The sequence below is a fragment of the Sparus aurata genome, chromosome 6 (genome assembly GCF_900880675.1).
Source record: "Sparus aurata chromosome 6, fSpaAur1.1, whole genome shotgun sequence".
Taxonomy (NCBI): domain Eukaryota; kingdom Metazoa; phylum Chordata; class Actinopteri; order Spariformes; family Sparidae; genus Sparus; species Sparus aurata.
Genome location: NC_044192.1, coordinates 19,918,173 through 19,930,607, shown reverse-complemented (window position 1 = coordinate 19,930,607; position 12,435 = coordinate 19,918,173).

Genomic DNA, 12,435 nt, shown 5'->3' with positions numbered 1-12,435 from the left:
TTTACACCAAGGATCAAATAACTAAGAATTTGTCAGAGACAGCTTTTCACAAAGTTTATGAAGTTTCACCTAACTTAGCAACCCACAACCTGTCTGGGGGCTTTCTGTCCCTATCTCCCTGCTGTTGATAACTAGTTGATGTGGCTGTTTAAGCCTGTAGTAGGTTGGTTTTAGATATAAGTTATCCTGGGCATTCAAATTAAAACAAAAAACACATCACTGTAGCTCAGGAGGTAGAGCAAGTATTTGAAAGGTCGCCGGTTTTAATCCCTGGCTCCCCTGACAGCATGTCAAAGTATCCTTGAGCAAGACAAGGTCCCCCAAAATGCTCCTGACCTTGCATGGCAGATAGATAGATAGATAGATAGATAGATAGATAGATAGATAGTGTTATGATGAAAACCTACAGTACAGTCAATTATGAATGCAACTCTAGTGAGCTGCTTTTCTCTTCCTGAATGTAGTATTAAACTATAAGGGAGGCTGATTTGCCACTTGGTGGCGCACTTTCTGCTGAAATGCAGTGAAAATGGCCAGAACTTGAACAGGCATCACATAACATTACAAATAGGGTAATGGAAATGTGTGTACTTTGTGGAAAATATTTATATGCAACTTTGACATCTTGATGAATGCATAATTTTAGCAAATATCTATGCGTCACTCAGAGCAGTTAAAGTCCGTGTAAAGCAGAAATAAATCTGTGTTATGAGTTTGTCACACCACAGAAACATGTGTCATTGACCACTGAGCCAAATTTGAAAGATTAAAAAAGTGTTTTTGCCAACTTAGCGACTTTATCGCTAGATTTAGCGACTTTTCAGACCCTCTTAGTGACTTAATTTCTAAAAAGTGATTAGCGACAAATTTAGCGACTTATTCAGATCATCAGGGGAAAGGCGAGAAATATATTATATTGTAATTCACATACTGCTCAGAGTCATCGCAGTCAACTACTCCTCTGCAGCAGCGCCAGGGTCCCTCCCCTCCCGTGCGGCTGCGCAGGCGGCAGGCCAGTGTGTGAGGGCCAGCTGGGGCAGGCAGGAGCGGACGCCGCGGCCGCTCGCTCTGTGGATTTGAGACCCGATAGCTGCCGTTTACTCTGTTTTGATCGGTTAATTCTCCGACTTCTTTCGCGGTTCCACTGGTACTTTACCAGTGATAACCTTAAGCTGCTGAGTCTAGATCACGTTTGATCTTCTCTCTCACCCTTTCTGCAGATTAGGATGTTCCTCTATCTTGTAAAAATGCGCATAGTTCGTTTGATATTTTCCCTCCCTTTACTGTTTTCACTTCAAATATATTTGTCCCTGTAGTGAGTTGTAGTGTCATTATTTGGTAAAGATTTCTCTATCAATCATTTGCTTAAAATAATCTCCCCCTCACTGCATGAGACACAACCAGTTAAGTATTATGGAAATTGGTAAGTGATTACGTCATCAATATGTAAATGCGCGTATGACGTCATCTGGCGACTTTTAGCGATTTCGGAGCTAGTCCTAGCTACTTTCATTGGAAATGAGTTGGCAACACTGACGCAACCTACAGTTACAATGGAAGCTAGCAGCGTCATCGGACTGACCCAGCCCGACCTGTTTGAGCCATCAGAGCCAGAAACTGACTCTGAGTCAGACACTGATAGTGCTCAGCCTCATTCCTCACAGTCCATGTTTTACATTACACACAAACGTAAAACCCCAGTCTACATATAATTCCTTGTCATAGCTATATTGGTGCACATAAAATATTACCTGTAGATTATCACTGTGCTGTCAGATGGACTCCGCTCAGGGAATGAGGCCAAATCACGTCATGATTAAATGCAATAACATTTGCTAACATTACATGGGCATGACAGGATGCACGATGTAAAATCACTTTCAGGATTTGCACCTTCAGCAAAATGCATTTAATTGCCCAAATGTACATTATTTATAACATACATAAGCACACACTTACACTTAGAGCTCAGATCTGGCCCAAAAAAATCAAGCCCGACCCGACCCGACCCGACCCGAGCCGACCCGACCCGACCCGACCCGAGCCCTTTCGGCACCTCCCGGCATGCAGGTGCTGCTGCATGCCGGGAGGTGCTGCTGCATGCCGGGAGGTGCCACTGGATGCCGGGAGGTGCCACTGCGTGCCGGGAGGTGCCAGTGCTTGTGCCACTGCATGCCGGGAGGTGCCAGTGCTTTTGCCACTGCGTGCCGAGAGGTGCCACTGCTTGTGCCGCTACCTGTGACATCTGCCGTGGCATCCAGGAGTGCCAGGAGGGATGTCGCGGCACATGTCGCGGCAAATGCCGCTGTTTGGGCGAGATGTCGCGGCAGAAGCTGCTGTTTGGTGGAGGTGCCACTGCGTGCCGGGAGGTGCCAGTGCTTGTGCCACTGCATGCCGGGAGGTGCCAGTGCTTTTGCCACTGCGTGCCGAGAGGTGCCACTGCTTGTGCCGCTACTCGTGACATCTGCCGTGGCATCTAGGAGTGCCAGGAGGGATGTCGCGGCAGATGCAGCTGTTGGGGGGAGATGTCACTGCTTATGCCGCTGTATAGGCGAGACGAGAGGGTCTGGCTGCCTCCAGCGTGAGGCTGCTTCCCGTACAGACTCCGCTCTTGGACCGCATCCAGCATAGACAAATACATAGACGCCTCATTCAGTGTTGGACCGTACGTCGACGTCGCCGCCATATTGGATGTGGCAGCTCCGCCCCGTGAACTAACACAAGTCAATGGAGTGAACTTTATAAAGCGCCTTCTACAAAGTGCTATAAGTTAATGCCTCATTTACACATTCACACACGTACGGGTATATTCAGGAAACAGAGAGGAACCAAAAACAATGTCTGGCACCTCCTGGCATGCATCGGCACCTTCTGGCATGCAGCGGCACCTGCCGCGACTGCTAGCGGCACCTAGCTGCGGCATCTGGGGGTGCCACCAGAGATGCCGAAGCTGGGTGCCGCTGCCGCAAATTGAGCTTGCTGTCTCTCAAATACAGTCATTATTTTGAGCTATTAAAAAAAAAAAAACACACACACACACACAAATGCTTGATCAAGGGCCGGCATGACCCGGCCTGAGGATATTGACGGGAAATATCGGCCTCGGGCAGAGACTCTAAACTCTACTGACACTCTCTGGCGGGCACGTAATGCCGGATGAGAGCACTTGTTGTCGGCAGGACAGTCGCAGGGATGAAAGCATTAGTGATGGGAACGGCAGTTATTTTTACTGTACTGAATCTCTAAAATCCGTTCATTAAAATGATTTGTTCAAAAGATTCGTTCATTCGTGCGGAGACGCAGCGCTGCTTTGAGTGGTATACATGCACTAAAATTATTACACAGTGAAAGTGTCCTCTGTGCACAGTAAAAACAATTAACATGATGCTACACTGATGTTAGCAACACGGCGCTAATTTTAGCAGTAAGGTTACTGACCGTGAATCAACTCCTCTGCCCTGAGTGAGTGAGTGAGTGACACAGCGCCACTTTCAGCACAGTACGTGAACGAGAATCACGTCCTCAGCGACGCGAATCATGAGTGAGTGACAACGCGAACGTGATTCACGTCCTGGCGTCCCTCGTTCGCGAACGACCTGTCACTGAATCAGCGTGAACGTCAGTGAACAACCTGCTGAAGACGTGAACCTGAGTGACTTTTACTGTGCAATAAAATCACTTAACATGATGCTACACGGATGTGAGCAACACAGCGCTAATTTTAGCAGTACGGTTACTGAACGTGAATCAACTCCTCTGCCCTGAGTGAGTGAGTGAGTGACACAGCGCCACTTTCAGCACAGTACCTGAACGAGAATGACGTCCTCAGCGACAGTTCTCTGTGTGCAGGAGGTTTGCATATCATGAACGAATCAAAGCGCAAACGTGAATCACGTCCTCACAGTTCTCTGTGTGAGTCACGGCAGGTCCACTCCCGGCCGGCATGCTCCTGGCTGAGCTCAACTGAACTGAGAAAGGAACGAATCAGTACATGAAGTGATTCCGTTCACTTTGTTCACTCAAAAGATTTGTTCGTTCGAACGACATGTTCGCCACCAACACAACACTAGAGCATGCGCTGTCGGCGGGACGGGAGGATGCAAGCCGGGGACGGAGAGGGTCGGTTCGGCCCCACTGACCAGCGTCAACGGACTCTTCAGATATCCAGACTTTACCTGGTGACAGTTGCTGTAACTATCGGGGGTGAGGTGGACACTGCAGAGATGGGTGATGGTGGTGATTTTACACAGTAGCTCCTCTTGACAAAATCGTTCCACCGTTTCCTTACGTTGTTGTCCTTAGGAAACTTAAATAAGCTAACAGCGCCGTTACCCTGCACACTGTGGCATCCGGGAAAGATGCACGAGCGATGTGGAGGAGACATGACTGTTTAGCTGACTGGTTGACTGGTTAGCTAGCTGCAAACTATTGTAAGAGAGCGAGTGGAAAAACCACCGAAGTTAATGCGCTGAATGTATTTATACCACTTCCGCAGCAGGGACGGGTTTATGCAAATCGCGGCCATGAATTCTGACCCACACATTATATCCTGAACACAGAAAATTTGAAACACAGTTTGCGAGCCTAGCTCCAAAATTAAATTCTAAATGGTTGAATGGCTTTTTACATGTTTTAAGGAAATACATTTATGACCTTTTTAATGTTTTTAGAAGAAATTGGCTGAATTTGCTTTACACAGACTTTAAGTGTGGCAGCCTCTGCCATCAGTAAGGGTCCTGCGATGAGCTGGCGACTCATCCAGGGTGTACCCTGGCCTTTGCCCATAAGCTAACTGGATTTGGCCCCAGTAACCCCCCCTGAAAAAGGAGGGATAAAACATTCCTGCGACCCTCACGGAAAAAGCGAAAGAAAACGAACGAACGAACAGACTTTAAGTGTTTCTTTTTTCTAACAGGGTGACATAAACAGCAGCTCAGAGAAGCACAGAGAGACTGAGCACTGAGAGAAACCATGTACAGCCCTCAAAAGACCATTTGAAATAAAAATGTTGCTTTCTCACTTTGCTTTTATGTGTACAGGTTGATTGATATTTACATAATTAACATCATTATCTCCAAGGGCAGACATTATAATGGTGTAATGGCTTAATTCAGCGGTTCTCAATTATTTTTTGTCATGCCCCCCCATAGGACAGAAATGTTTTCACGCCCCCCCCCCCCCCCCCGAATTGAATACAATTTAGAACCTGATAATATTTATTTATTTATCTGTATAAACCACTGTATGAGTTGCAGCATTCTGCATACAGTCAAAATGGTTTCATGCTGTCCGCTGCCAGAGATTTAGGCATAAAACACAAACAGGTCTTTCCTCATTTCCGACCGTGTTCACACCCAAGGTCTAAGTAGGCATCGTCATATTTCCTGCTCCATAGTTCCCGACCGAAGGATTAGCAGAAGAGCTTGTGTTTGTCTTTTTTTTTTAGATTTGTGTACTTGTGTCAACACGGAGTGTTTTATTTTGAAAAGTAACCGGATGTTGTTTGTTATTTCGGCACTTGACTTCCTGTCTGCTCGTTACTATATTCAGCTGAATTGCTGCGTCGTGCTCCGGCATCCGCTAGAAATAGTAGTCGTGCGTATCTGTGCTGGAGGGCTCCAGACTGCCGGAGCTGGGACGGAGCAGATACGCAGCACACCCAAAGTGAAACTTATCTGCTAGACGTAGACGCAACGCAGTGAAGATGTATCCAGTGGAAATTGGGGGTAACACATAGACTAAAGTGAAAGTGAAACCTATCAGCTCCGCTGGCGTGACGGAGACGTAATGCAAGGGACACATATCCAGTGGAAATAGGCCTTCACGTCCTGCCCCCCACCTTCCCCCACCCCCAGAGAGACCCACAAACTCCAAAAAAGTCCTCTATTGCTCCCTCGCTCGACATTGCATTTATCACCACTAGGTGGAGCTGATGATTGAAACAATGGACGTAGTGTATCTCTCTGGCGAGCCTGTCCTGCAGTATCTTCTGAACCCCACCATGCTTCCTGGACATGACAGATGCTCCGTCATACACCTGACTCAGAATTTTAGATGTATTTAAATCAACTCTGCACAGCTGTGATTATAGTGTTTGCAAGAGTTTTGGCATCTCCCATATCTGCAGTAGCAATAGTCAGTAAACACTCCCTAACTTCCAAATCTTCTGCTACAAAGCGGATCACGATGGAAATGTTTTCACAGCCTGTGGGGTCTCGGGTGCCATCAACTTTAATGGTAAACCATGAATCACTGACTTCATGTACAATTTCTTCAGTTAAAATATCACTCATATTAATTTGTTAATTTTGTATGTCATGTGATGTATATCTGGCATTTTGTGGGATTGTTTGCAGTATCTTCTCAAGCTCTGGGTCTTTACTCACAGAGTACTCAAACAATGACAAAAAAAGTCCACAGCTTGCATCACCTTGAGAATTAAATGCTTCCACACTCCCTCTGAGAGGCAGTCGGTTTATGGCCAGGAACTGTAACATGTCGATAATAGCACCGATGTGGTACCAATTTCTGGCTAGTTGTTCTTCATTCACAAGGGTAGAAATCTCCTGTCCTGAATCAGCCCTCTTCACTCTCTCTCGCCACTTTGCCACACTTTCCATGTGTTCTTTACACTCTTCATGTTTGCGCAATCCTCTCTCTGCTGCGTGTTTCCAGTCACAATAGCGAGTTTTCGTGAACACAGCATCTACAGTCCCAAACTTTCGACATGCAAAACAAAATGCAGCGTCAGCTTTAACACTGTATTCTAACCAGTCTCTATGGTTGTACCACAGGGCAACAAATGAGCGTTTCTGACTATTGAAAAGGCGAGAGGGAAACTTCTTCAAAATGATCTGAGCGGGCTTGTCCTCAAGGCATGCTCCAGCTCTGCTGGGGGGACTTGTGCCTCTGTGTTGCTACCGCAAGCTAGTTTGTGGTGGCAGTGGTCGGAAGAATTTCCCTATTGTTTGTGATATTCGTTTTTTCGTGATATCCGAATGATTTCCTAACGTAAACAGACGTCAGTGCATCACTTGCGGCAGCACGCATGCGTCACGTGACACAAGCCGAGACGTATATTAAAATATTTCTTTTGTATTTTAAATTTTACTGATTTCAGTTAACTGAATATGAATTAATACAAGGTGACACACAAAAAAAATTATGACTCCTCCCAGAAAAAAAATCATTACCCCTCTGACAGCCAATGGGGGGGCAAGGAGGCACGGGCGGGGGGCATTGCCCCCCTAATTGACCTCCTGACGCCTGGGCTGAGACGAGTGATTCACACATGTACTTTACTTGTACACAAAGACGCAGAAAACACATTTAAAACCAACTCTGAAACAAAAAACACATTATGATACAATCAAAAGGATATCACCCTGCACTAATCCATTTGGAAAGTCTAGCAGAGCCACACAATTAAATAACTTCATCTATTCAAGTTAGTAGATAGCAAAACCAGAAGTTAGCTGGCTCGGAAGCAGTAGTCTAAGTCCGAAGGAACCATAATGGAAAAGTTTTGAGAAAGTATGAAGAGGGTAAAGTGCCCACTCCAGTATCAAAAGGTTTGATCTCCACCACCATTGACTGGGAAGAGTCAGTAAAAGTGAGGACATTGAATAGAACTGCCATGAATTGAAGCTGTGAATGAAGCCCCCTTGACCTTGAACATTTCTATCTTGACTTTCTGTTGAAAGAATAAAGCCTAGGAACAAGATTGCAATGTTGTACATATTACGCATGATTTTTTCCATCTTAGAAAATATCAGAATTTCATGTATATACACACTAACCATAACTTTTTCAGCATATCCCTGAAAAAGAAAACTATTGGAGCAGATCTCTGTCCAAAGAGCTAGGTGTAGCCTAAATAAATGGAAATAAATTGATTTGTACGAGGAATTAGGTACCAGTAAGAATATCTGCTAATATGGATAAAAGCTGAAACAGCTGTTGGATACAATGATCTGTTTCTGTTGCTTACATAAAAACAAAAGCAACCTTCAGATGGTTGTTTCGATCTAAATAAAACACCAACACAGATACTTTGTGTGTTTCTGTGGCCTGTCTATTAATGTAATTCATTTGTGACGCTAGCTGTGGTTTTACTAAGAGAAATTTCACAATTGAAAAAGGGAATTTATAGTAAGTCAGAGTCAGACACACGTATCTTCTTCAGAGGACTCTGGACAGTCTCACTATTCAGCTTTATCATGACTGGACACCTGTTGTTTGTCATCATAATGTTTGAGTTAAACCTTTTTGTTTGTTTCGTTATTTATCATCCAAGTTAAAACTGACATTCATGCCATTGATATGTAATGTCATCTGTGTGTAACAGCATTTTTTACAACACCTAAGTTATGTTTTTCTGTTTGTCTCTAAACATTCTACATTCTGTGAAGTTATCAAATAATTAATATCCCGTCTATTTTTAACACATTTCAGCAGGTTCCCTTCACGGGATTCAAACACAAGGTCAGTCTGATACGTCAGTCTGTCATGTCCGGCTGTGCTGCTATCACAGTATGGGAAACTGATTGGAGTCTGTTATGAATGTAATTATTTTCTAACACTATTAAGTATGTGATATTAACATATGAATATACTCTAAATTTTCAGCTCTTCTTCCATCTAAACTGAGAGTGAATCCATCGGTGATCACAGAGACAGACTCAGTCACACTGGACTGTCAGACTCCATCTGTTTCTGTGTCACAGTGTTATTTCTACGCTTTAAGTAGAGTCAGTATCAGAGAATTCTCTTGTGTGAAGACATTGACAGGAATGGAACTGCTAGAGATGTCAAGTCAAAGTGCCCCTGCTGAGGGCAAAGTCAGAAGTTATTACATTGTAAAGCTTGGCAAGAAACATTCTCCATCTCCACACAGTGACGCAGCCTCCATCTCTATAACCAGTGAGTACAAACAACTGCAATGGATAACTTTGAGGACATCTTTCTACAGTATGATCAGAAATAAAAAAGTGGCTCAACATTGAAATTGTGTCTCTAGAGAAAGTGTTAGATGTTTTTCAATGGGCATCCTCTGCCACTGTAATTTGTCATCAGAAATGTCTTGGAAATAATAAAAAATGCAGCCTGCAGACATTCTATACAGTTCTGAATTTATCATCAGATATTTTCTAAATGAATTAAATTTTCATTCATTCAATCCAACATATACTTTTTCAGAATCTCTTCCACCTAAACTAACAGTGAATCCACCAGTGACCACAGAGACAGACTCAGTCACACTGGACTGTCAGACTCCTCCATCTGTTTCTGTGTCTCAGTGTCATTTCTACACTGTAAATGGAAGAACTGTCAGAGAATTCTCTTGTCTGAAGACACTGACAGGAACTGAGCTGCTGAAGATGTCAAGTCAAAGTTCACCTGCTGAGGTTAAAGTCAAATGTTTTTATATTGTAAAGCTTGGAGAGAAAAAATCAGCATCTCCACACAGTGACACAGCCTCCATCTCCATCCAAACTCAAAGTGAGTGACTGTTTCTACTGATATTATTGTATCATGTTACAAAATGGTGCAATATTTCATGTGTGAACTTGTCTTAACAACCCAAAATTGATAGGGAAACACAGATTCAACAACCTCCAGTTCCATTAAAATATTCACTTGTGGGTGAAGGTGATACAGCTATTCTTTTTATTAGTTTTTTATAAATGTCAGAATATGTGTTACTCTGATCAATAATACATTTTTAAACTTTCTTTGTATTACAAATTACAGACTCACATTAGACTACACACATTATTATCATTTTGTTTGTTAAACATGATTTTTGTGCATTTTATAACAGTAGGACTTCTTAAAATGTCAGCACTGTTTGAAAGAGTCGTTTGAAGTGTACTTGATAGTAGAGTAGTAGTATAATGACTTTTTATTGATCTCTTTTATAGATGAAAAAGCACAACTGAGTCTTCAACACCTTCCTGGTGTAGATGTTCACTTTACTTGCTCTCTGCCTGGGTCTGCTAATCATGACACAAGATGTAACCTGTACTTTGGAGAATCCAGTGATCCAGTTCTAACAACAACCATCTGGAGTGAAAGAAACACAATAACAAATCAGTGGTTCTGTCAGTTTACTGTCACAACTGATGTTTTGCTGAGACGTCTACATTCAGTTCAACAAAGTGATGCCACCTGTGATTATAGTTTGGGAAGAGAACCCAACTCTCTGTCTGCTCGTAGTGATCGATACAGCTTGACTGGTAAGTCAGAGAAATATTAATACATTTGCTACGATGACTTTAATGAATGTGACAAATTACATATATATGGTATATTAGACTTACAGTACATTATTGCTTGACAGCACCCCAGATTCTGTTACAAATTTAACATCAAACTGTGAAACATCTCCATAAACAGATACATATACAGTTGGCTACCTACATATTTATTCATTTGTACACATGGGAAATAATTTACATTCTCTTGATGTAGATATTGTGGAGAAAGACACCAACATTAAGAATGACCACAGGTAGGATATTTTATATATCAAGGTAGAAGTCCAGAACATCATTATGAATCACATCAGTATGAACAGTTTGAACATTTTTTAAAGGTCTGTCGTTTTCTTACTCTCCAGGTCAGACTGGTGTTTCCCCTCCTGTTAAACCAACATCAGGTAATAAAAAAAGAGACATTTCAAGTGGGTTTTTTTCCAGATGTTTCAGTGTATTTGGTATGTTCAAATGTACTAGTGTTGTTCCACCAGGTTGGCCTGTTGATAGGCCAAGTCATACTGGTGGTTCCATCTCTACTTCCCAAACAACAGTGAATCCAGCACCAGTGAATCCAGCACCAGTGAATCCAACATCAGTGAATCCAGCACCAGTGAATCCAACATCAGTGAATCCAGCACCAGTGAATCCAACATCAGTGAATCCAACATCAATGAATCCAGCACCAGTGAATCCAACATCAGTGAATCCAACATCAGTGAATCCAACATCAGGTGACATAATTATTCAGGTTCTTAATGATTCAAACTGACTGATTAAAGGAGTCATAGCCTGGTTTTTTACATATCCAGTCCCTCTTGGATCGCTTTAGATCAATTCTTAAAACTTATTAGAAAAAAAAAAAAAAAAAAAATCAAACATAGAGCTTGTTCTGACACTTTGTCATACCGCGACTTTCTCACGCGAGATTATGCGCGAGGTTTTGACCGGTCCGGATGTGCATTGTATTAATATGTAATAAGGCGCGCGTTGATTGGCCGCAGGAAGGACGGAGCCGGAATGGGGGGCGAGCCTGCATGCACACACAGACTCCAAAACATAAACAGCCCCCTGTTATGGCGCACACACTAAATGACGAACCTTACGGAATTCAGGCATTTATGTACGAGCCAGAGTCGGAAACCGAACGGGAGAGTGAAGAGGCAGCGACGGTGGAAGAGACACGTTTACAGCAGGATGTCTCTGAATGGTAAATTCTTTTTTTTTCCGTCTTACTTTTCACACTGAGTTTAAATGCTGGCGGTGACGATGTATGGCGTGAAAATGACAGAGAAATAAGCAGATTCGGCGTGCTCACTCTGGCTGAGGACGGCTGTGAGCCGATGCATGTGCAAGTAGCCTCCTGTGGTAACGTCACCACAGGAGCAGAGTCAAAGTCTCGTGCTTTAGGAACGCGCACTATTGTGCGCTATTCCTGTTCAGAAAAAGAGCCAAAGCGAAAAAAATAAGCCACTTTCAAACTCCAGCTTTTCAGGCAAGTTTCAACAGAGGTCCAACACCAATATGCATGATTTAACGAGAGAAATTGCGATTTCCGGGTGATGACTCCTTTAAAACATTTGGATTTGTACAATATAGTAAAACATTTCACATGAATATAAAAAGATATTATCCTGAATGTCAGTCACAGTACATACTTATATGATGGTAGCTGATTAGTTACACTCATAGCATGTGATGGATATACAGTTGCTTGTGTGTATGGGAAGTTAGACTTCCCGTCCAGATGGTAGCACACATTGTTGAAGTAAAGTTTTCAAGCAGCACAAGACAACAATGTGCTGCCTAACATTTGTACTCCTGCTACAAAGGAAGCCAGGATGTAGTTTTAATGTTAACAGGTTATTTGTGCCTTTAAGAAATAGATACCAGTATGAAACCTCTGAATCCAGAATCTGGTGATGAAATGACAGGTAGATTTGGCAGGGATCAAGATTTGTAGTCTTGTTTCTGTGTTAGCTCTGCACTGCTGTGGTTGTAGACAGATTTTTGCATGTCTTTAAATGTGTTATATTAACACTAGACAGTTGATAATGGCTTACTCTGTAGAAGCCCTGACTTTTTCTGGTGCTTCATTTTCTAAGCCCTTAAACATTTGTATTTTTTCATGTGTGTAACAGAGTGAAAAAAAAATAACACAGGATGTATCTATTACAGT